General features: G+C 38.3%; 1 protein-coding gene and 1 long non-coding RNA gene across 7 annotated transcripts in view; one reads left to right on the top strand and one right to left on the bottom strand.

Annotated features, from left to right (window-relative positions):
* LOC117159170 (uncharacterized) overlaps positions 1–26,781 on the bottom strand; it is a 329,345-nt gene that overhangs the window by 151,038 nt on the left and 151,526 nt on the right. The gene's annotated exons all lie outside the window — the stretch shown is intronic.
* LOC143303249 (uncharacterized) lies at positions 14,650–21,961 on the top strand. Of its 4 annotated transcripts, XR_013059373.1 has the most exons (5): positions 14,650–14,924; positions 20,598–20,727; positions 21,073–21,219; positions 21,342–21,523; positions 21,597–21,961. It is a non-coding gene; the product is annotated as an uncharacterized LOC143303249 (long non-coding RNA). The 4 variants fall into 4 exon arrangements; XR_013059371.1 differs by having other exon boundaries at positions 21,073–21,523; XR_013059374.1 differs by lacking the exon at positions 20,598–20,727 and having other exon boundaries at positions 14,650–14,920; positions 21,073–21,523.

Below are 26,781 nucleotides of genomic sequence, written 5' to 3'. Positions count from 1 at the left end.
GAGGTCGATTACCGATGCTGAACCGAAGCACCTACCATCGCAGACCTCGTTTATAGGAACGAGCGAATTGCCCGATCGAGCGAACGCCCGCTCTAATGGCCACCGCTGCGAATCTCTGTTTGCGGACACCGTATAATTGCGGATAATAAGAGAACAACCGACTAGCCAACCGTACTTTGATGGAACCAGTGAATTTGCTAACACGTTGCCAAGTATCGGCTTTGAGATCTATGACACTGACGTAACTGAGTTTCATTCAGTGGAGGAGTAGGAACTTTGACGTTAAATCTCTTCAGAAATAAATTTATCGAGGCACTGAGAGAGATCGTTATTTTATATTTTTCTGGAGAAATTAATATATATGTGTCGGAGATGAAAGGACATCGGGGCCTGCCTTTTGGAATGTTGGGGAAACCCTAATACCCTAGTCCAGACTTTTACTATAGTTACACTTAAGTAATAAAACTAAGAAATAGTTGTAATGTTCTAATTCGATTATGGCTGCTCAATGACGATGGGTTTGGGCTCGAAGTGACATAACATTCACTTGCACGTGGAGCGACACCAGGATCGTGTATCCCATCGCATTCGTCGTCCCGTTGGCCGTGGATTCGTTATCGAACCTGAATTCATTGTCATCGACATCTCGACCATTCGATCGCTGCTATTACTCGTAGCCTTTTGTAATAATCACATTTGTACCAATAAATATCAGCTATAACCACGATGGCAAATTCGAGCGAAGGTTTGTCAAACGCCCAAAATTCCAACATTAACCCGACATATGTATTTGTGCAGCCATTGGGCGCGAAGGTTTATTATTTATGCCAGGAATCCCAGAGTGGTTAAAATGTCCAATTTGTAATTTTTTCATAGTAAATTTGCAGATTTGCAACGGTGCACTTTCGAGACTCATGATTTATAGTAAACTATATAAATAAAGAGTTGTTTTCTCTCTTGCATTACGTATTATGTATTCTTCCACGTAACTTTCATTTTGATATCCTTAGTGTACAATTTGTATGTTTTAATGTTAATGAGACGATCTTATGAACTTAGGTATATTTATTCACATTCATGGTCATTATATATTTCGAAATCACGGTTGAGCGATTAAGAATTTATAGATGTGGGAATGTTAGAATAAGCGATTAACACACCTATAATATATATCATGATCGTGAAATTCAAATGACATTGTCAATGACAATGTATATACGATCGGCATATTTGTAAATCGATCGAAGGAGGAAATGGCGCACGGTTTTCAGAGCAAGTGCATCCTCCTACTTGGCAAACGACGCTAGGTCACTGGGGCGAATCGAGCGTCTGAACAAGGTGAACATATCGATCGTAGAACGGCGGCCCACTAAGAAAGGCAGTCTGCTCTAGCGCAGCACGCAGGTGCAACGCACGAAAGCCGATGCATCGACGATTACGGAGTTGCAGCTGCACCGAGCGAATCGTCGATGTTCGATCGTCACTTCTACACAGGTACACATATATCGATTCGGAAGACGGGACCTTTGGCTCTTTGCTTGCAGACATTCGATTGTAAATGACTCTCTTTTCGTATTCAACGTTAAACGGATGTCTAATGAATGTTTCGACAAACTTCTTCGCGAGATACATTATCTGCACTGATTTATGTACACCGACTATTATAATTTAAATAAACATCCAACGTCGTGATCTGACAGAGAACATTTTGGTAAAAGAGACTTTTCACCAACTTTCTCCACGATCTCTTTCATCAACCGAAACTTTCACGGGTTTAAACGCTTCTCATCGTCCTGTCTGTCAACGCGTTCCGGTAAACGACCCCTTTGTATTTCCTATTTGTGGAGAAAAGACGCTCACAGGCTTTGGACTACCAAAATGGAGAAGTACCGGTAAATAGAGAACAAGAATGAAGCTTTCCAAAACAAGTAAACCCATAAATACGACCGTACTGGAAGAACAGCAAGGGATGTAAAGGTCATGAGACAAAGATCTCTAACTGGAAAGCTTTTCGTGTGACGCGGCTCAATGCGATTCCTATCAAGGTGCTTCTGGTGGGAGGAGCGCATTCGACTAGCGAGTCTCGAGAGCAGAAACCAATTAAGCGCCACTGCGTTTCCCGGAAAACGAGGAGCCAGAGTTCCCGGTTATCCTCTCAGTTCCCACAGTTTCTCTCTCCCTTCGCTAACATATACACACACGCGTATACAAAGTGTCTCCTATTTTTTCTCTTTTTTTTTTGTAAACAAAGCTATACGATAAATGATTTATAAAAATGTTATGACAAATATATAGAACAATAACGCGGATTGATTTCTTATCTGATGTAACGATTAAACGAGTATTAACGCCGAACAGGTCACTTTGGCCCTCAAAATGATCAGTAAATAATCTACCTAAGCAAGAAACAATACGTATTACGAATTAATAATCACGAAGAATTCTTAATATATTCGCTGAACTTAAAAGAAATCAACGAGCATTTCATAAGATAATAAATTCAATCTTTTGTAAATGTAAATCCTGTATGTAAAAGATCTATCTAATTTACTACTAAATACTAAACTACTAAATATTGTCCATCTATTTCTACGCTTAAAGAGAGAGTCATCCCCTCTTGTTCCATTTTTGTTACAACTTTTTAAAAAAGTATTTATAGACCTACATTTGTATGACACATTTTCCTTACTTACAGATTAACCTAGTAGCATAACATATCAAAGATCTGAAACACCCCGTATACACGCGTTGTACACACACATTTAAACACTTATTCTCCATCAGATTCCTCTATTTCCATCTTTCCATTCCATCAAACACCTCATTTTGTCCGAGAGTCATCTCTCGTCGATCCTCTTCTTAGGTTCTACTTTGTCCAGTTTCACTTCAACCTCCCTATTCATTCGTTTCGGTTAGTGGATTATCGAGGCGAGTTAACCAGCGAGAGAAGCTCGTTTGAATATAATGCCCGTCGTTAGTGGCAACGACGTTGCGTCCGTTCTACCCATTCTTCATCGCTCACGGTTCCGCAACAGTTTGCCTCTTGCGACATATTCGCCCGATTCGACTTACTCTCGTTAACGTTGGCCGTTTCGCACGCGATTTCGTCGATTCCGCGACGACAGACAGCTCCTTTCACTGTTCTTTCGTTCGGCAACCGCCCCGACCGCTGCAACCTGTTTGATCGAGATGTCGAAGGTCGACGCGAAGCCAGGTAGTAAGCGCCAGGTGATTCTTATCTGATTGAATGGTGATTGAAGTGTAGAGTTTCTGTACTCGTTTGTAAACCAAACCACGTTGTGAAACGTGAGCCATGCGAGCTGTTTCTTGTTTATGGGAATGTTTAGTCTTTATCTTTGAGGAAAAGAGATCTCACTTGAAGAAGCTTTTCTAATTTTGGAGAAGGTACTTTACGAACGAAGAAGTTTGAAGATAAACACTTTTCGTAGGGACTTTTTAGAAGAGATACAAAAACAGATGATTTAGGGCATTTTCTTCTTTGATTATTTATTCAATGTATAAGTTATGCATAGTGTAGGTAGTTTCTGTGCAATAATGATTTAATTTAGAAATCAAATACAGGTTATACGTACATTCTTTGGATTGGTGAAGTAAAAACAGATTTAAATTATGAATTTATTGCAAATACGTATAATTTTAATTTACGTCGAAAATATATTAACTACTTCAATTTCCGTCTGATGCGTATATGATTTTTCTAGCTATGTATATAATCTATCCATACATATTTATATCTATCATCCATAAATGGTTAGGGCTGTACTTACAAAAAACAAATGCCACATTCATCCTAAATCAATCGCCTGCGAATGTTCATACACGTTTCCTCATCTGATAAACACGTCTCGCCTTGATTCCTGCGCACATTCTGTACATGCTTTATAAAAGAACGTCACTTCCTCGGAATATACCCATACGACCTTCGCAAACAGGTCTTACTTCGTTTAATATAAATATCACGAGGTCGTTTATTCGTTGATCATATTTCCACATATACAATTTTTCACAACGGAGACGCTGAACTTCAAATGTACTGAGACTTTTTGACACAAACTCTAAGCAATTGCGCTGCTTGGGACTCAAACGGTTAAATACGAGGGTCGCCCAGAAAATAACACCCGTTTTGAAATAACAACAATATAAATGCATTTTCAAAGATTTTCTTTATTTGTAACTTTAGTCTAATTATGTATTAAATATTTAGTATAATTAAATAACTAAGTTATTTTTTGATACAGCTACCAGCTCTATTTGAACGCTCGTCGTAACGTTATACGGTTTTTTGTATACCTTCGTCATGAACTTCCGCCATCAGTTTACATAAGCATCGTCTTACGCAGTCCTTCGCATCATCATTTCTTATGAAGCGTTATCGACCAAACAACTCTTTGAGTTTTGGAAAAACGTGGTAATCTGGATCGTTTGATGCGTCTAGTATTTGCAATGAAGTTGCAGACACGTTCTGCAGCTTCTCTGTAACGAGAGACGGGCGGCCCGAACACTTACGATCAGTTATACAGTTTCTCTATCCCTATTGAATTCCCACACCCATCGTCGTGTCAATGATACTACGTCCATAATTTTATTTTATTACTGTAAACTGCTGTATTTAGATCGTGAATTCCTTTTGGAAGAACGTTTTCAGTGTTCGAAAAGTATAAAAGCGCGAGCATCGAGATTTTCAAATCGCATCGCCATTTTAAACGTGTGATATGACGATAATATTAAATATTTAAACACATTAAACAAATTTGGTACGACTTACGTCAATACATGAGTGAAACTAGATGACCTTCTATAAATACATTCCATCGTTTTATATGGCTTCTATACATAAACAGGTAGTATTTTCTGGATCCCAACCTAAGCTTCGTACAATGGCAGCAGAATGCGGCATGGCACGTCTGTGTCGAATTTAATTAAATCCTATACTTTTATCGTCCACAAATTACCAAAGTATCAAAGGAAAGAATCTGTATCGAATTTAATTAAATCCTTCTATTCTTTCATCCTCCACAAATTACCAAAGTACCAAAGGAAAGAATCTTCGAGTTTCTTTCAATTTCGACAACAATCGTGCACGTCTCGTTCCGGAAGAAAGAGTTTCTAGAACTCGTGGACGTATTAAGCGCTCACAGTTGCGTGCCACCAGGACGAAAAATCGTTGAGTAGATTCGCAAGGATTCACGTTTACGAGCAACGTTCCCATTTCCGCGGCCACGAAAGCGAATACACACGCGCGCGCGACAGAAAAGGTTTCGACCGTACCGTTCAATTTCCGCGCGACGTTTCAATTTCTGCCGTCCACGCTACCGTCAAACCCCTTTCCCACCCTTCGTTCCATAGCCTATTCGATCCTCTATGCCACACCGTATGAGATCAATCGTTTGCCACGACTCAGCCATTTTTGGAATCGACGAACTTTTCGACCACAGTCTCCGTGTAAACATCGTTACCGATCGTCTCTTTCGTGTTCAACGCAAAATAGTTGTCGTTAAGAAACCGGCGAAAGGAAAGTCACATGTGAAAGGAAAGTGACTCGCGTTAATATTCGGACAATTCGTAAAATTCCAGCATTATTTAGCTTATTGTTACTTATCTAGAAAATATATATTAAATAAATCAGATATACGCGCATCTACCAAGTACAATATTTGATTTGGTATATTAAAAAGGTATTACCTAATTAACTATTATAAACAAGCATATACAAAAATAATGTTTCGTATACGATATGGTGAATATTGACGAGTCATTGTCTGATACAATTAATTCAGCGTGAAAGTTTGTGATAATAATAGTTTATGTGGAAAGTATGAATTTCCTGTTTACAAAGTTTGCGTAATACACATTGGTTCGTTGGTCGTGGTTTTATTTTTTGCGACTGAGATTAGAATATGTAAAAATGATGAGAAAAACGATTGCACGTTATATTTTAAGGGTACTGGTAATAACTAATTGTAAAAAAACTGCTCGATTTCCTTACTCTTGAACGAGTTTATATCAACTCGAAGAATTTTCTCTTGATAAAAACTATCCTTTCGATGATCCTCGTACATCACGTAACACGTTAAGCTCGAAACATTCAATTCCCTTCGACTGCTATCGGGAGAGATTAAACCAGACGAGGCAGAAATTGCGAGAGAGAAGGTTCTGCAACGAGAATTACATCCGGATGGACCAAGGCACTTTCAGCTAAATCGTATCACAAAACAAATGAAAAGTCACGATAAAACGGTCGGATTGTAGCAAAAAAAAGATGCTCTGCCTGGAATAACGTGCTGTTACATCGTCAGGCAAGAAGCGGAACACTTGCACGTGGCGAGGGAGGCAAGAGGAAAAGAAAAAATGAAGGTGCAGAAGAAAAAGCGACGCTACGTCATAACTCGTTACAACGACGACAACGGAAGATAAGGCGGCGGTCGAGTTAACAAAGGCTTCCGTTGTTGCTATCTGAAGCGGTGTCCGCAACCATTGCGCATCCTACAATTGTATCCTGAGATCTTAAACCGCTTCGCGAAACGGCACTCGCGATTTTACAGGGAATTACCACCAGCAGTTGTTGATTAAGATTGCACCTTGTGGGATACACGACAGAAGTTGCGAATATATACTCGAAGTTCTATCTTCCGTGTCTCGTTTGAAATGGCAACCAATGTAACAGTAAAGAGAAATCGATCCTTTGTCTCGTGTGTGTAATTGAATTGTCTCTATACAACGATGGGTGTAGCAGCTACGAATTTGTATTGAAGAGCCAGATCTATCTCTTTAGAAATTATAGGCATGTGTGTTATCTTACGTGGTGCTCTTTCTTTATTTTATCACAATAATAGAGATCTATTTATGTTGTGTTATAAATAAAGGAGATTATTCCCCTTTCTTCCTTTTCTTCCTTGACCTCGTTTCTATCGTATCTCTTTCCCTTTTGTGTGTGCAAATAATTTGAAGAAATAATTACAATGCAATAAATTATACTATACGAAACTACATGTGAATACTGTTATTTTCTTATAAAGAAATAACAAACGACCTTGATTACTTTGGCTGTCAGGTGCAGAAATATTGTTAGAAGGTTCTTCGGAAGAATAAGCGTACCTAAAGAATCGCAACAATACGAACTCGAGATAATATTGCAACGAAGCAGAATTTCATTTTACCATACGTAGAAAACTTACAGAAGATCGTTAATTTTCTAGCGACTGGCGAATAATTTTCCGCTATTCAAACAATAATTTTGAAGCTCATTTTAAATACATGTCTGTAGTTTAAGTAGAGAGTTAACAGTGTTTACGTATTATGTAATTTCACGGCTAATTAGGTTATCTATAAATACTCGTACACTTTATCTATTATCACTATCTCTTTATCAGATCTCGTAGTAGTGAAACAATTAATTAGACCTTCCTCTCAAATATACAGAATCTCTTACTTACAACATCTGTTGTGAATACAAATATGTGTATATACAAAATAAAACATCTAAAAAGCTCAAACCATTCACTTCATCGGAGCCATTGACACAGCTCATTAACACAAAACGAGAGCTCTAAGGTACTAGGGCCATTTTCTACCTCGCATTTCACTCCAAACCCTTCGTTTACACGGATACTACTTCGACTAACCTGCCCATGCTACCTGACACGCTCGAGCTTTCAGCAACTCATCCTTCATCATGGGCCTAACACTTCGAATAGCTCGATCGTCTATAAAATAATACTTCGAACTTCCATTCAACTTCCATGGTCGTAAAACGTCCCCAAATATTTTCACAAACGTTTAGAAATTTTGGGAAGTGCTCAGAAACGCACTTACAAGTATTATGTTACCGTGATTTTACACCAGGTTTATTCAAATTACCTAGGTATCTATTTTTATATTTCTTCTAACAACTTTTCGTTCGCTTAGCGAAAATTTTTTTTTTTTTTTAATATTCATTAAAATTACAATCAATTCTCGCGTTGAGAAGCTTAGCGAAAATATTTGAATATAGTTCTGGATTATTGTTCTTTGAGTATATGTACTTACGTCGAAATTTATACAAATCTTTGCAATGTCAAATTACCAAATTTACTTATACACTTCGTGAGAAATCGCAGCAATTTGTACGCATTTCTATGTTTCTTTTAACAATTTTTGTACTTCCTAGTGAATATATCTCAAAACCAATCCTGATCCTAATATGCATTATGTAGTTTTATATCGAAGTTTATAGAAAAATTTAAAATGTAAAATCTTCGAACTTCTGTTATTTGTATTTTTATGAGCGTTTTATCGACCAGTCGCGGGGAGACGCGATCGCGAGGAAGCGCGTCAACAGGAGTCGTAAATTCCCGATTACGATTAGAGGTGGTTTTAATGAGTAGCACTTGATTAACAGTTCAAAGATATTATATATTTCCAACAACACGATGATTACGCTCATTGCGTGTATATATATATGTTAATTAATATATGTTGACTGATTTAAAGTAGTGAACCCAGTGCAGAGCTGTCGACTGATCTGTAGTCGTAGATTCAGTGTAGAGATGATGACTAACCTATATATATATATATAGGCGGAGATTAAGTGAGAATCGGCGACAATACTGTCGCAAAGGAAAACTCTTGTTCGGTGGTGATCGCCTACTACTGGTCGCTTACGGATGGAATTCCGGGAAACATGGGAAAACCCACGTTCCCCCAATGGAGCAATGACCATAAGGAACGTCTCGATTTGAAGGTGTTTTAAGCCATTTAATGGTTTTAACGGTAAATCCAAAAAGCCTCGTTTTATTATCGTCTCTTAGGATTATTGCGACCAGCTTAACCCATTTGCATCATGGCTCTACTTAAGAGGACTGGTCTCTATCACCGCGTGCGATCAGTCGTAGATACAGTAAATGACATCCGAATTCTTCATGGAGTTTATCGAAAATTTACTGTTCAAAACGATTGGTAGACAATGTTACTTCGCAAACATCGCATCTTACATTCTTTATAACAAAGAAAAAAGAAAAAATTATTTATTTAAAAAAATAAGAAATAAGAAATTAAATCATATTATTTCTCGTGAAGTTCTTCAAAATGGTCAATACAATAAACTGATATAGGCGAGATGTTGACAACCGGGTTAAACGTGAACTTTCACATCTCAAGAATACTTAGCAACTGAAATAAAAAGCAGTCGCAGCGCGCGTAATAATCCGCGCTTGGATACAAATGGGTTAATTATATGTATACAGCTGATGGACGCCTCGACCGTAGAGAGTCACCGGACGTAACAATGAGATAACCCCAAAATTTTGGTTGCTTATATATATAAGAGTTAACCAAGATGAAAACGTTCGAGGTGTATGATTTCACGCGATTATTGCGACAATGGGAGCGGAGAAGCATCCCAGGCGCATTCCACAACGTCGTCGTGTTCCCCTTGATGCTTCGTTAGCATAGATGGGCGCATAAATAGAAACTACGCACAGGCCGAGTGACGCATGGATCTCTCGGTTGCGATATACACGCGCCAAGTGCATCGCACCCCGACGAATTTGCGATAGGTGCGCATGTGTGCACGCCCGCGGTTACAGGTTGCTTTACGTCACGCGCGTGTGCACGCAGAGAATTATATGTATCGTGTACAGGTGGTACACGGAATCCTGTGTAGGAAGAGATTAAATCTGTGTAGGAAGTGTTTCGAGGAAAACTGAGGGTGGCTGACGTGGAAGCCAATGGTATGAGAGCATCATGATTCTATCTCATGTTTGTGAAAAGCGTTGTTATTCGAGTAATATGATTTAAGCATAGGTGAAAAGTTTCTTCCATTTTATTGGAAAAGGAAGGAAGAGAAGGAAGAAATTGATAAACTGCAGCGATATATTATTTCAGAAAAGATTATATTATACGCAAAGAATGAGGGATTAAAATATACTGGAAGTGAAATAAAAAGAATTTTACATTTTCAGTGAGAAAGTTTATATATATTATGTTATGTCATATTATGACAAGGTCATGAAAGTGGGGGACTAGTATAATTTGTAGTGGGGGATGCGACCTCGAACGACCACTCTTCAATCCCAGCTATAACACGCTTCCCTCTTCTATTATCCTCGTTCCACTTGCACCTAACCACTTCATTCCAATTCGATTCATTACTCTCATTCTATTGGTCGTAATGTCGCTATATTCACTACGCTGGTTGTGTATGATTTATGTATACTCTTTGACATTTTCACATTTTCCGAGTATAAGTTTGTCGTTCAATATTATTGAGAATTTGATTATTCAACGCGAACAATGAACGTTTCGTGACCTCATTTCAAAATCTTCGAAAACCTATTGGTAAAGGACTATTCTAAGAAGGAAAAGAACAAACTCACTGGAGATTTCAATCCGAATATACTATTTGCTCTACCAATCCAGCTATCCAGATCTTCAACAGGTACTTCCTCGAAGAATCTAATATTTGAAAATGGTTATCGCGTGTATCAGAAATTAGCGTTCTATGGAGTGAAATTCGATGATAAGACCAGAATCATAGGATTTCGCAATCTCTGAATGGTAATTTCATTACGTGACTAAAATTTAGACGCGATATAGCCGCGTATTTACTCTACCGTATGCTATGGTACTCAATAAAAAATACATACACCACGATAGATGTTTTTTCACGGTATTCAAAACGCGATCGTTTAAATTTCAAATATACTCGCGCGAACATCGGTCGACTGGATATGTGAGCACTCGGTGCACTAAGCCAACAGGTCGATTAATCTCCAACGAGCACGCCCTATTCGATAACAGGCTGCGCGAAGGATTTTCAAGGATCCGTGAACAACATCGTCTCTTGCTGTAGAAGTTTTCGTTATCGCCACTATAATGAGTGGGAAACCGCTTTTCGACAAATGGTACAGAGAGAGACAGACAGACAGACAGAAAGTAAAAGCGCAAATTAAACGTTCATGGTTTCGGCTTGTACACGTGGGACGGGAATGGATTCACATAAGTTTACATACGAATTAGTCGGATATTTAGCGGAATCGCGGCACTTTCCGGGCGCCGAAAAACCAACGTGAAAACGCTTCACAGACCCAGAAACAAAATTACTCCTGCGTTAAACATGAAACGAAATTTCCGACGAAACGCGCTCCAATTCCCGTTTTTCCGCTTATCTCTTTTAACGCTAATATTTATACAAGCGCGTCTGCGAAACCATAAAAATTCTGTGTTGCAAATAACAATCATTGAACTTAAAATTAATGCTTTTTTCGTATGGCTTCAACAAAAGCAACTTTTTTACTCTTTTATTCTTCTGAAAGTATAGATTCCATATTAGTTTCTAGTATGGCGAGTTTCTTCCTATATCTGTATTTTAGAATAATGAATCTGTTTTACGTATTTGCGATTGTAGGTCTTCAGAGTGCAATTGTTTAAATATACTGAATTGTGATATACTGAAAGAATCCGCATAAAAGAAGAACTGCGATACGTTGGTGCAAAATTCAAAACGTATATCAACATTCATACCTCTCAAAGGGGTTGAGGTCAAGACAACAAAAATTGATATGTCTTCATGATAATATTAACATATGATCTCGATAGTCGGAATCACAACTATTCGCGTGTTGATTCTTAATCCTAATTATAATTATGAACGAATTTGATAGTCAGAAAACAAAGCTAAGGGATTTAAATGCGAGTTGTTAAGTGTCAGCGAGTCCCATGATGAAACGTGATGGAAATTCATCCGTGGATGAGAGAAATCGAGCTAGTTTACGATGACCAGATAACTGAACTCGAGTTTCTCGAATTATGCCACGATCATCACCAATCGAAATGAACCTCGTAACCGGAAAAGTTTCTATGATGACAGCGGTAAAATTAATAGCAACGAATCAAGATGGAAGACGCGTAATCCGCCATATGGTCATAAACTTTTCAATTCAGAGATATTCCACGTGCGAATTAAAATGTTTTGTGCAATGAACAAATCAGTCAGATAGGAGTCGACCTTACAAAGGTTCGCGGTAACGCGAACCATGGAAGGTCGTTACCACGCTCACCCTTGTCTGCTAAGTAACGACGTCGTATTCTCGACGTAGGTGTATGTTGTACCCAAGTATGTATCTTGCGTAGCTACGTGCTGTGTACATGGCCGATTGCGCATGAAACCATTCACGCGAAGGAAGCAGTCCGCTCTTGCGGCAACGTTAAATCGTACACAACTAGACGGTGTCACGGATAACGGGGCAACGATAATTTCTGTCCGGCACTGTTGGAATCTGGCCGAGAAACTCCAAGACAAATAACAGTTGAGCGACAGTTTCTTTAAAATAAAACGAAATGTCGCGAAGTTTAGATATTGTTCCGTCCACCTGATAAGTGTGTCGTGCAAATTGAATAATATATCGAGAGTAAAATGATTTTTAACATATCGCTTGAACGATCGGGTTTATACTATGCTATGTTGTGTTACGGTATGGAGAAACTTTATGGATTCGTTTCTGTGTAATTTATCTGAATTTTGTTTAACTCATCTAGATGTAAAAGGTGTTGTTGTAAGACAATTGTCGGCAAATACAAATTTTTGCTCTTACTCAACAATATGGAATTCTTATCTCTCTTCGCACAAAATATTACCTTGCCTACACGTTTTCCATACAATATATGTTCTTTCTTTTTCTATTCTGGAGTCCCTTTCATTCGATTCAGGTAAACTAGACAGAAATTCCCAGGACACATTCAGTCACGTTCATCGAAAACCTTGGATGGCAATGCATTCTTCTGTCACGCTCCTTTCAAGTATTCAATCCGTCCCTCTCGAAATTCCTAACTTTCGAAACTTAGTTACCTGCCGTAAACACTTGCATCAAATTCTCACTCCTGCGATTATGACATATTATACCATAAATGAACCACAGATGTATATATATTTATGAGAAACTTAGAAATGCAGAAATGTACAGAATACACCTAATACATAAAAATATAAAAAATACTCAAAGCAGAGTATTCGTTCTAATATCGAAAGGTGAAACTAATCTCCATTTAATTTAAGCTTCTTTAGTTACATTCATAAAAACACAAATTTACATAAACATTCGCAGTCTAGACACGAGAAAACGTCAATATTACAATTTAGTTTTCTCATCATTCGCAGGACGGTCATAAGATAATTAGGTCATCGCGGTATCGTTTCTGACGAAGGAAGAATCCCTGAGCGAGCATAGCGATGAATAATACTTTCGGACGTAATTGTTACAACGAAGTTACAACGAAGTGGAGTAGCTTTTACATTACCTTAAGGCTAACGGAAGGTCGGTCGTCCAACAGGATTATCTATGCTATGTCGAGATCCGTGGAAAAAGAGAAAGGTGGTTCGTACGCTTTGCTGGAATTACTGCACAGGATGTCCCACTTAAGTCGAACATCTTGTGCGGCTATACGAGGCGCTTCCTATGCCACGGGATAAACGCCGAGGGAAAAGAAAATCGTTCGTTTCGAAAGCGCGATGACATCAACGCGAACGAACGTGAAACGTCTTAATGCGCGCATTTCTGTTTCTTTGAACTGAAACTGCAAATGTTCGTAAACATTTAAACTGTAAACACCGATAACTTTCGCGACTTCTAATACGATCATATCAATTCAGCAAATATGTTTAGTCATTCCTTGATTTTTATGTTAATTTTCCTCTTATGAACGTTTTCGCTCAAGGCCAAGAATCATTAGAAGATCTCATTGAAAGAAGTTATTAATACCCACGATCACAGATTTCATTTTAATTACTAGTTTATTTAAAGAAATTGACAGCCGGGTCGTGTTAGAAAGATAATATTATATTCGCGTTACAAGTTTTGATCCTTACATTTGTCCCTACAATCTACCATTAAAACCGACAAAACCAGATTTCCAACTCGAACGCGTGCCAAGAGTGTACTGTAAGCAAGCACCGCAAGCAAATACGTTTAAACCACTATACCCAAGTTGGTTGGAGGCAAGCTCGGACTAAAATTCTCAGAACTAACTGAACTGCTATCTGTTTCCTTGACGTTTCATACAAATATTGTCAAACATTGCCCAATCGTTCGATTATTTTTCGCAAACGTAAGAGATTCAGTGACAACCGGCATTCTTCAACTTCTCTTCCTCCTTTCACAAAATAATTCGTATCAAAATTTTCTTTGTGATACCACCTAACAAACTGTAGTTGGACGATAAAATTTCCTCAGATGTCCTAACTAGGAGGACTGTCAAAAAACAATTCAAAGCGTACAAACAACAACCATATGTGTCGCGATTATTTTAATTATTTCTGGTGCTCCAACATTTTCAAACTTTCGCAAAAGAAAGTAGAAATAAAAAAAACGACTTTGAAATTTTCCGTATGTCCTATACTTTCGACTTTATGTCAAAGTTGACTCGCGGAACAGAACAGGTTAAACAAAATGTCGACGTCGACGATGATCTAACTGTATCCTACCTTTGATAACGCGTGTACAAGATGCACACACGGTCCGCGTGAGCATGTTTGTGCATAATACACGAAGCGCGTGCACGTAGACGCGTCACGTAGCCGTGCGTGCAACAGTACACGGCCGAGAAGCAATTATGTACGACGGCAATGATAATCCCCGGTTGTAACTACGCGGGTAACTATATCGCGCTGCAGTATATACCGTGACAACTACACCGCGTAGTCTACGGGTACAGTTTATATGGGAGTCGGTCGTATAACGTTTACGTCATACGAGGCGAACTGCTGCTTCTCCGAGAGCTTGCATGCGGAAACGCACCCGTAACTCGTCCCTGTGTCTACGATCGCGCTTAATTGGCTGCGGATTTCGGATCCTTGAAATTCAGACGATTTCGGAGGATTAACTTTGGATTTTGGAATCCTGCTGACGTTTTTCGCGATTTAAAACGAGTATGTGAGTATTTTACATTTTTACAGTGGCATTTGTAAGCAATGTTTTTGAATTCTTCGAATGACATTTTCTGATTTGTAAAATCTTTTATTTGCGAAAGTTTGTGATTTGTGAAATTTTGTAAGGTATGGAATTTTAACTTGTGAAATTTCGTAATCCCTGATATTACTTGAGTTCCAAAATCTTGCGATCATTGAAATTAATTTGTGGAATGGTGATTGCCAGATCTTTCGATTTGGTATTCAGAGGTGTAAAAATCTAGAAAGTTCGACATTCATTTTTACAAAGAAAAAGATTGAATAATTGTGCGTTTCAGTCGTAATGTAGAAATGCAATAATTCATTTTTTGGGAAAAGCTTTTTCATCGTATTACTGGTGAATGTTTCGCATACAGATATGCAACGAGGCTAATTAAACGTTGTTGGCGCATGTTATTAATGAATAAAAATTCGTACGATTGAATCCAAACGATTGACGTACAAAAAGCGTAAGTTGTTGTTTAGGAAAATACGTCTCATTAAATTGTACGTCAGCAAAATTGTACTTTTACCGTGGAGAATTGTTTTCTATAAAATTGCATCAAGAGTTAGCACTGGTAGCCGTAAAACCGGTATTTTACTTATTACAAATAATAAATAAATAAAAATGCGAATGAAATATTTCAGAAGTAATCTACCTTCGACTGAAGGTTGATTAAATGAAATTACATTGTACTAAATTGAATACATCATGCTGAGCAGGCTCGAATTAAAACGAATACTAATGAACTATATCAAAGGGAAGAATTGTGATTAAATGAAATCAAACTGGAACTAGCGGAACCAAAATACGATAAACAAATGGAAACACACGAGAAAGCAATTCGAAATAAAGTGAGTCCGACTAAACCTATCGTGGTCGATTCACCAAACTGTACCGAATCGAATTGAAACCAAACTGAATCCAATGAACCTACAACCAGTTGAATCAAAAGAGAATTAAAATCTGAATAAATAAAAGCTGAGTCTCAGTTCACTTTTCTTATGATTCAAGCATTTTTATTTCAGATGTAGCTTGATCAGTATTTCAAACCTCACCAAAATCCTTAACTTTGGTAAGAATTCCAAATCCAATTTTAACTCCATTAAACTCTATTAAATCCAACCATTCTATATCCGGATAAAACCAAACTAGTTTGCTACAAGAGTGACATGGCTAAAAAATTGTGTAAAATGTCATTCAGATATGGACAAAATTCCAAACCTAACTCAAATCGTACGAAATCAGGTCGATCCAAACAAAATTAAACGAAACCAAGCCGAACCAACAAAACGATAGTCTACGATTTAATTCAGATTTAAAGAGAATTCAAACCTTACCTCAAATCATATTAAATCGAATCAATATACACCAAATCGAACGAAATAAACCACACAAGACGTCTTTATAGACATAGTTCAAACGTAACACGTTTCACATGACAATCTTTCGTTCCATCCTAACTTGCATTAATCGGTAGTTTAACGTGGAACAATCTTGCTGCTCTTGTCAGACAACGAAGCACGTTTTACATTTCCCACGAATCTTTTTGAGACTCGTGCATCGGATACCCGCGACACACGGGGAAACGGTTTCGATGCGAATGATGCAACGACATCGCTATACTCCGATAAACGACAATAGTAGACACTACTCCGCGGTAATCGTCGCTAGAATATTCATGAATCGCGGCACAGCTACGGAGACGCTGAAAAAAAAGAGATACGGCACAGTGGGAAGAGGGGATCGTTGAAAGAAATCCGATAAAAAGCAAGTATCGAACTGTTCTATCGTTTATACTAGTGTTGACCGTAGTTCACGAAATATTATACTGTATATTGTACATTGAGCGAAAAAAATAAAACAAGTTTTCCCGCGTAATAAATCTTCGTAAATGACAAATGTGGAATAGGGCTTGAAATGAAACGTAATTGTTCGACGTTTGTGACAGGTCTGAATTAAAAGATTTATGTGTATACGAAAATTTATATTGTCGGTTTGCTACGACAGTGACAGGTCTAAAAAATTACCTGTTTTGAAATATGTGCAGTTTACTTTAAATATGAGCTATTTAATAGAATGGAAGACAAAATTAGAATTATACAATTTAACGTTTATATTAATTTTTTATATTGCGCACAATTTCGCAATTCAAAATAGGCTTATTTTAACTCATTATCTTAGAAGCAAAGTAAGCAATATAAATAAAAGACATTCCCTGGCAGACTTGGAAGCTAAAGAGTATTATTAACTAAATTATGAAAGGAAACAGATATTCTCAGAGAGTAATTACGTATGATCAACTTCAAATTTTCTATCTCAAACCGATTTTCTGGACAAATCTGTTTTTTTTCTCTCTCCTTCTCTTAACTGCTAGCAAATTGACAATATACAGATGTACTTGAGAATCTTGTAGCTCGACAATTTTGCTATCCTTTTTTTAGAAAATTGCAAAAGTCGAATATCTGGAAAGGAATCAAAAGAGCGCGCGCGTTGCAGAGGGTCTTCTACGAAGCAAAGTCTCTCACGGAAATATAACGGTAAACTACGGCAGCCGGTGCCCGTTCCACGCATACCATAGTGAACAGTCCGCTTCTTCTGCTTCTTATTCCTGAATTCCGCTCGAGCCTGAGCTGCGACGATGCACATAATATCCGCAAAACAATAACTTTCGCGTCCCTATTAAATTAATATCGACTCGCCTCTAATTAGGCCAACCAATTAGCGAATTAAACTTTTCTGCCAACCATGCCCCAAGTGAAAGAGACGAGGATTTCTTGTGATTCACAATTCCTGTAATCACCTTTTTCAATAACGAGAGATTCGTATTTATCCAAGCAACGCCATATTTTTCTCGTTTTAGCTTTTATCTTCCTTTGTAAGAACCAGATAAAAGGTATCCGAATAAATGAAGCAGCATTTAGGAAACGACATGCAAATGAGATTAAAATACAGAGGCACGGGATTCAAGGGGGTTGACGATGATGCCTTCACGGCTTATAGTTTGCAAGAGATATTTACTCGACGAAATTAGGGCGAGCAGCGTCGTAGAAGCCAAGGGCGATCGAACGGACATCTTCGAGCGCGAGGGCATGAATCCAATTACGTCGACTTTTATTTACAAGCGGAATACAATCAACGTTCACCCTCCCGCTGTCCGTACTTCGATTGCTTCCTATCGTATCCCATCCGATCCCTACGATATCTCACCAGGATCCTTTTGTCCTATTTCCCTCCCACGATGGACATTTTCCAACAAACTCTCTGGCTAATTTAACTACGTGTACTAATACTATTCAACGAATCGTATAACGCGTTCCTCTATAATACGCATTTACACGGGCTGACAAAATATTGCGACGGTATTTGTAAAACGCGATAAACAGTATAGTGTGTATATGTAGATCAAGCTAACACAACTTTTAATCTTTTCTTCTGCAAATGCGATATTCATTTCCTTGTATTATATGCAATGTGGCATTTTAACACATTTAAATTTTTCATATCTACAGGCTAGTTGCAAATGATATAAAATATAATCGGTACAAAAATGTGGTTCGTAAAACGTAACTTCCTATAGCACGGAACGTATCCCCGTGTTATGTTGTATCAAGGCCAATTATGCTATATAGCTACCTAAACATCGTACATTTTAACGAAGTTACAATAACGTTGATGAAAATTTCTCATCATTGAGAATAATTACACGCTTTTTTTAGAAATGTGAAATTCTCCCAGAGATTGAAGTTAATGTTCGCGGTTCGTGCAACGGTCGACAGATACGAAAGACGAAGAAAACACCAGCCGAGTTTTTCCACGTCTCGAATACGGACAGTCAAACGAATGAGTCCTCGGGACTTTCAGCGTCCCAGTACGTTCCGAGCTCAATTTCAGCTCAATTACCGTAACCAACCTTTTTATTATTTTTACCAGCTGTTTGCTGGTTTCTCACTTTGACAATTTTCCTGTCCTTAAATCGGAGCCACAATTTCGCTATCCAGGCAATTTGCTCTGTTTTGACCCTACGTTGGACATATTTCATCTATAACCCAATATTCGCCATTCCGTGCCGCGGAAATTGGACAATCGATAGCGACCGCAATAGCTCGAATTACGAGTAAAATTCACCATCGGATACGTTTTTTTTCGGATGGCACGGGGATACCGAGTGAAATTTGAGCAACCTTCGAGCCGCTCCCGTCCACGTTCGAACGGAGCTACGTACTATGCCTGCGAACGATAAAAATACCAGGAACCCTGCAATTTTAACGAACCTCTTTTTCTTGGTGAACGCTATAGAAGGATTACTCGTGGAATACCAGCGAACGCACGCGTGGAATAGACGAGGGCTGAGAGAAATGTACTTGTCATGTTTATCTATGTTCGTCATACATGATAAATATATTAGCGTATACACATAATAATATATTACTGCTCGCTAATATATATATATATATATATATATATATATATATAATATATATTTCCAAATCTTTTGGAAGACAATAATATCTTATTTTTCGAAACTTCAATTTATAGTCTACTGATTGCAAAAAGAAGATAGTACATTTGCGAAAAAAACAAAAGTTTGAAGGGTAGAGAGGAAAAACACCATAATTTTATAAAATTGAATTATAATAGACAAGAACAAAAAATAAATACTGTATGTAACCTACAATAAACAAATTATATCAACGTGGTAAAAAATATCTAATATAAAAATTAATAACACTCGGGCACGCAAATACCAATTTTAAACTTCCTTTTATCCGTCACTTATGTTAAAACCAATTACTAATGTATCAATTAATTTATTCATTTGAGTCCAATACGAGCACTTATTACCGCAAACTAAGCAAGTTGTCCGGAAACTTGAGAACGACATTGTACGTGTTCGCGTGCGCCCACGACCCTATTACAGCGAGATATGTACTTCGAGGTTTGCTACGGACCTTCTTTTCGAGCCTTTCCAAGGTTGCTGCATTCGATTAGGCAGCTCTAAAATCGGCCACGACCATGATGGCTCCGTAACAGTTCTATTCTGAACGAGAAACGAGCCTCTGCCTCTGATTCTGGTTGCTCTCAAACCATAGCCAGAAAGTTTCACGAACACGATGGAACCACGGATCCATTAGGGATCCATTTAAAAGTGTCCCCTTTGTTCCAATAAATACTCGTTATTCGAATATTCCCTCTCATTGTTCGGTACGAATTAACGCTCGTTACGGGAGCTCGTGGTTTCCGGCCGAGCGCTGAAACGAGGGAAACATTTTTGAAGTAATCGCGTATGTTGTCGTCAGAATTGACAATCGCGCGTCTTTGTTACGTGGCAAGGACTCGATATTTTAATATAACTTCTATAATTAGCTATTTTGAGTGAGATATTTAGTCTTCTCTTACTGGAATCTTATTTGTTTATGAGAAAAGAAGTTCCAGTTGACTATGGTTTTTCATAAGAGTTTATGAGTTAATGATTGACATAACTGGATTGTTCATCTGTTCTCTAGTATTCATAGAATAACATAGTATCGTAATATAACAGAGTCGAGTGATGAAGAAATAAAATGAATTAAACTGTATAGTAGAAGATTAAAAGATTCAGTTGATTTTACAATTCAGTTCATTTTTATTTAGAAATATCTTTTTTTATGGTTCCAGACTAAGTGACGTTGTTGAAATTTCTCTTTCAAATTTCCCAGATATTACAATCACGTATAACGGTTAAAATAGTCGAATTATGTCGTTTCTAAACCAACGAGTGAAAGTAAATACATGCAATTAAGAAAAGGTAAATCGTGTAAACACGAAGTTTCGGAAAGAAGTACGTAAAAACTATTCTCGTTTCATGTTTTATTCATCCAGCATGTTTAAATAATGACTCGACAGAGTTCAATTTATTCCGTCCATGTTCGGAAAATGGACTACATATTATTGTTGCATCGTGTCGAACTCGATCGAGTCGTAGGCATTCGTTGCCGCTGACAAATTTCTCGCATATCTGACCGACACACCGGCTAATTCGCAATCTAAACTGCACACTAGTGCACACCAGCAATCATCTGCACGGATTCACGTGGGAGCACAGTGTATCTAGTGAGAGTAGACGATTGAAACCGGTTTCTCCTGCTTTCAGACCGAGTAATTTCGTTAGTTCGCGCGGCATCCTCTTCTCTCCTCGTGCCACGGACAAGGGAGAAAGCTATTTCACCATCACGATCACTCCCGTTCGGCTGCATCGTTCTCAAATTGTCTAGCTTCAAAGAATTTCTAAAACGAACAGGTTTTTTCATCGTCTTCCATTATATTTTCTATTTCTTTATTTTGGGAGGGACCTCCTATTCGATATACACGATTCTTTTTGTAATCAACGTTTTTGTTCTTTTCTTTTCTTAATTCGATTAGGTTATAGGGTAAGCAGGGTTCTTTAAGTCAGAGGAATACTTTAATCGAGCAAAATACGATTATAAATAATTTTTAAGAAATCTACATTTGAAAATACGATGTTACTGATTGACGTGACAAACACAGTGAAATATATCGTATGCTCATATTTATCGAGAAACTTCTATTTATCAAAACGAAAGGTAACTAATCTTAATATTGTTAGTTGTAATTATCGTAATTCAGTAACATGTGTATATTACTTTATTTTCGTAGATTCAAAAGTAGCTGGTACAGTGAGACAAATATCTGAATGACCTATTTTTCGAATTCTGAGGAAACTTGATAGTAGCGAAAACGATCTACTCAGATAAATCGATGGTTGAGTATCAAACTTGTGACGAGCTGACGTTCCATAATGACGGAGGGAACCTTGTAATGCTTCCTCGACCATGTGGCTATCGATTATAAAATGTAAGAATGATCCATCAGAAATAGAACGTTGCAACAGTAACACGACGCCCTCAAACACGAAGATTCAATCTACAAGAAGCTAAGGGAAACGTTCGAACGATAAACAATTGCCCTCAAAACGTCGAAAAAACTTAGTAAAATTTTAAATAAATTATCTAAAAAAACCACTCGAGGAGTTAGAATGATAAATGGTGTATGTAAGTGCCGGAAGCGAAGATTTACAGCAGAAACAAGTAGTGCGTTTCTACTAATTCTAACTTATTTCTGATACTTCATTCATCACTTGAACGCTATGAACATTCAATGATTATCACTGATAAAAAAAAAACGCTTTATTCTAAAATAATGGTACACATGTACAAATATTTTTTATCCGCTATATAGTAAATTTACATCTCTTTTCACTAAGAAAAAGTCTTTTACTCGTTTCTTTAACGCCTACATCATTTGCCATTTCGACTCGATTTATCTGCTTATCGAAAATACTCGTAATCCTTTACGGGAGTGAGAATGAAAATGCGCAACGACGAAACGTCGTAGGCAGACGAAGGGAAACCTTCGAAGAGACCCGGCGTCGCGTCTCGCCGTTGGCACGGTCGACGGCATCGCTCGTCGTCGCGCGAGCATTATGGGACGCCTTGAAGTAGTTTACAAGCAGCTTGAAACTCGACGTCGAACGGAACGAGAAGCGAAATCCGCGGGGCGGCCCCAACCGGAGAGAAGCAAGATTAATTAGATGCCGATGACAAAGCGGGAGCGTGTCTTCACGCGCTCCGCTCGGGCTGACGTTCATGGCCCGATAAACTTTGAAATTTTGACGACGCTCCAACATCCGGCCGCACGAAGCCTCCTTCCCGCTGACAATGCCTGCGCGATAAGGCTATTGATTCGGTCTTTGCCCCGACGGGGAAAATTGAACACTCGATTAAATCTTCCTCGCGTGGGCGTTCCCGAAATTCCCGGGCGAGCTCAATCGATGTTCTTGCTTCGACCAAAATACAAATCTATTTTGTCTTTCTTTTCTTCCTTTTCTCTGTATGTTTTCATTTAGTAGTTCAGATGTGAAAGAAGAGAATAATGAAGACCATTATCGTTGAGAGGAAGTAGTTTAGCATGACAGAGGTGAGAAAGGAAGCGACTTGTTATATGCACTGTTTTGGGCCCAAAGAGTATGAAGGTTCTCGGAATAGAAATATGTGCACGAAGTCTTGCAGAAGATCAGTGACATAGTTAGTCTTATGATAATCAATATTTCTAGAATATTCAAGAGGGTGGTAAACGTAGATAATTCCAAAAGCAAATAACTGCACAGGCTTGGCAATACATTCGCTGTTACTAAAGTACAATTATATTATCTCTGAAATTCTATAAAACAGAGTGTCCATTACTTTCTTCAATTTTCCAAGTCATTTTATCGAATTGTATATCTCAACGTGAACGTGGTAATATTGGATTCGATGACAGTGTATTAAATTCTCAAAATCATGCTCTATGAAAGCTAGAAAATAATATAGAAAATCTCATTCTTGCACGCGTTAACTCGTTAAATAATTATATAACGAGCGAAAGATGGAGTTAAAAATTTCATAGATTGATCGAATGTTCGAACTAAAAAAGTGTATCGAAAGAATCGCTTAATCATTCGTCCCGTGACACTGTACAATAACGAACAAGTGTAAAGAGCCACAACGTGTGCCGTACATCCATACGTCGACGAGAAAGGCATTAATGTTCGAGCACGTGACGGAAACCTGTCGCGCATCGATCGTCGGGACAAGGCTATGGACGTCGGGAAGAAGACGAAGAAATGACCCTCGACGAGAAAGCGGGATACACGAGCGTCGAATGGATCGTGGGGCGCCTGAAACCCCATCAGACTATAGTTGCCAAGGGTTCACGCGACACAATAACCAGAGACACGAACGTGAATGCTCGGGACGCGTGTATTTGAACACGATACGTGTCTCGAGGGCAGAGCTTCTCACTTCGTTCACACCCTTCTTCGACTCTAACCCCCTCGCTCTAACTTTCAACCTCCCTTCTTTTCTTCCCGTTCTCGACGACGTAATTTGTATCCTCGGAAATATCATACGACTGAAATTATCGCAGGACCGTTTACTTGTTGAGCTTTGAACGTGAAAATGAACATTTCCTCGGTGTTTCGAATTTCTCCAGGCAAAATTATCTATTATAATTATCAAGGGGCCGAGTTGCTTGAACATTATTAGTTGGTATAACGTCATAATAATATACTAACTAGTAATGTTAACGAATCAGCAAGTAGTAAATTACAGGTTATAGACTTGCTTTTTATAATTTCATAATTTTATGTCCAATAGGACATAATGTACGATGATTTGCGATATATAAAATTTCATTGGAAAATTTTAAATAATTCTTTATTATTATACAAAACGATTAAACAAAACTTGTACTGTTATAAAAGGGGATTTATTAGTATTCGAAGCATTCGACACGTGATTAGTAAAATTTCACTATATAATAATATTAGTTTAATTGTACAAGAGTTCATGAATTTTTTAATATTTATCAAATACCTATTTTGAATATGAACGATCTATCGAAATAATCTAAGAGAATTTTCAAGAAGGATAATTCTTCAAGAAAGAACGCTCGAGATGGCTTGGGAACGTTTCGGGAAAACCAGCAGACGGAGTGATCAGAAAGCGAAAGAAAAGAATGAGAACCGCGGCTGCTACGAAAGAGGGAGCACCGTACGCCGCGAGGTTCAATGTCCTCGTCCTTAACGGTCGTCATCCTGGCAGTCCTGGTGGTTCTCGTGCATCCGCGGTCGAGACCTCGTGCTCGCTCACGCGCGCGCGCGCGCGCGTTCACGATCCTTATCGTTCACGAAGGACGATCGTGGAACCGAGACACGGCCAATGAATGAGAATATATACACGTACACGTCGCGAGGCTCGTTCGAACTATCGCGTCTGGAACGTGATTTTCGGCACGAAACTCCGTCATTCTCTTCGCGTGTCGTCGCGATTTCTCGCTGTTCCTCGCCTATCGAACAAGCAAACCGACAAAAAATGAAACGCGGCAGATATATTGTCGAAAGACACTCGATGAAAGAAACCTGAACGGACGCGGTCTAATGGTTATCCGAAATCGAAGATTGTCGACGGCACGAACAAAAACGGCGTCAGGTTCCGCCGATCGAGATGTAACCGTCTCTTTTCTGTATCATTCGGCCCGTTCGATCGGATATAATGGAGTCTCGGCGTTGTAAGCTATTACTTCAGATTTTAGATCGTATTTAAAAAACGCCTTTGACAGTTTTTCTTCTAGCCATCGATTCCAGCAAATTGATTTCAACCCTAATACTTTTACTTGAAGATTTTTTGTTGGAGTATCGTGTTACAACTAAACTTAACCCTTTGTTATCAGACTTCTTTTTCATTTTGTCATATTTTTCATTTTTTTTTTTTTTCATTAGAACAAGACTTGTAATCTATTAAATCGCGGATGTTCATGCATTTATAAGAAATTTTCGAGGATATATGAAATAAATAAAATATTCCCAGTAAGCACTCTTTCAGTAATAATAACAAATCTCTGCCTTTAAATTCTACTTCACTAGCTACATTCATAAAACCAGAAATGTGCATAAACATTCGCAATCTACTGATTATCATTCCCCGTTCTTATGGAAGAAATAATAATCAATAATTAGCCTAAATAGAGTGCTTAATGCGATAGTGAAGGCACAACGTTCCAAGAAGTTAATTAGTGATTAAGGTTATTAATTTAAAAGAGCCTCTTTTAATCGCTTAAAGTCGATTGTAAAAAAAGAAACTTCGTACATTTAAAAGACACTAAAAATTTCTAACAAACGTGGCAATTAAACGAAACAACGAGACACACGGTGGGAACGCGAGCTGAAAGTGCAGAGCACTTTGTTTGTTGTTACATCAGACAGGCGGTATTCGTGAGTTAAACACGCCAGAGTCGTAATGCCGTTTCGTGGCGTATATTATTATTTCTCACGCACGTGTTACGCCCCCGTCTCGGAAGATTAACGGAGTCTTGTACGACCTCGTGTAACGTTTACTCCCCGTACTCGCTTTCGCTTGACTTTCACCTCGGCGCTCATCTCTCCTACTCTTCGTTGTCAATAGAATCACGCACCATTATTTCGCTTCCTTGTTCTCGTTGAGAAGACGAGGGTTCGATTCCTGTAGATAATTACCAGCGATTCTTCGCTAATTATAATGTCTAATAGTAACGTCTCTTTTATTACTTCGAGTTTTAAGTCGTACTTAAAGCTTGAGTTACACGAGGAACTTTTAAATAACAAGACCATTAACCCCGTTATAATGAGTCGTTCATAAATATTTCATGGCTTCTATATTTATATCTGTAGCTGTATTTGTTTCATTCGTGATTTATATAAGGAAAACCAAGACCGTGGCACGATTAAGCGGACGGAATAAAAAAGCAATGTCGTTCGTGACTGACTTACGAATTACTTGCTCGATGCCAGCCCCATTAATCTTCACTGATGAAACACTTACCTGTAACAGACAGAATAAAATGTATTAATATATCTGACACGATATCGGATTTAAATATATTCCAAGTAGAACTACGTTTATTGGAACGAACGTTTAGTTAACGCCAACAAAAAATAATAGGTATTAAGAAAAATTGATGAACTTATATTACAGTTCAGTGTTTGTCCCCCGATAGGTTCAGATAGATAAAAGTCCACTGTAATCAAACGTAATCAGAGATATTGATGAACAATATATACGATAAAAATGACAACTTGTCACATTCAAATTGTCCATATGTAGGGTCCGGATATCGTAACAGACGCTACACATCGGGAAGACGATGGAAGACAGAGCAGTTCCTGGAGGGCGGAAAGGAAAAGCGCGAAGACGGAAGAAGGGTGCTTCTTACCCTTGGTATTTCCGTGACCACAATAATCCGACAAAGCCGAACAAAGCGGACGAAG

Source organism: Bombus vancouverensis, chromosome 10, assembly GCF_051014615.1.
Source record: "Bombus vancouverensis nearcticus chromosome 10, iyBomVanc1_principal, whole genome shotgun sequence".
NCBI lineage: Eukaryota > Metazoa > Arthropoda > Insecta > Hymenoptera > Apidae > Bombus > Bombus vancouverensis.
The sequence above is the reverse complement of the archived record's forward strand: the minus strand, read 5'-3'. Positions and strand labels throughout refer to the sequence as shown.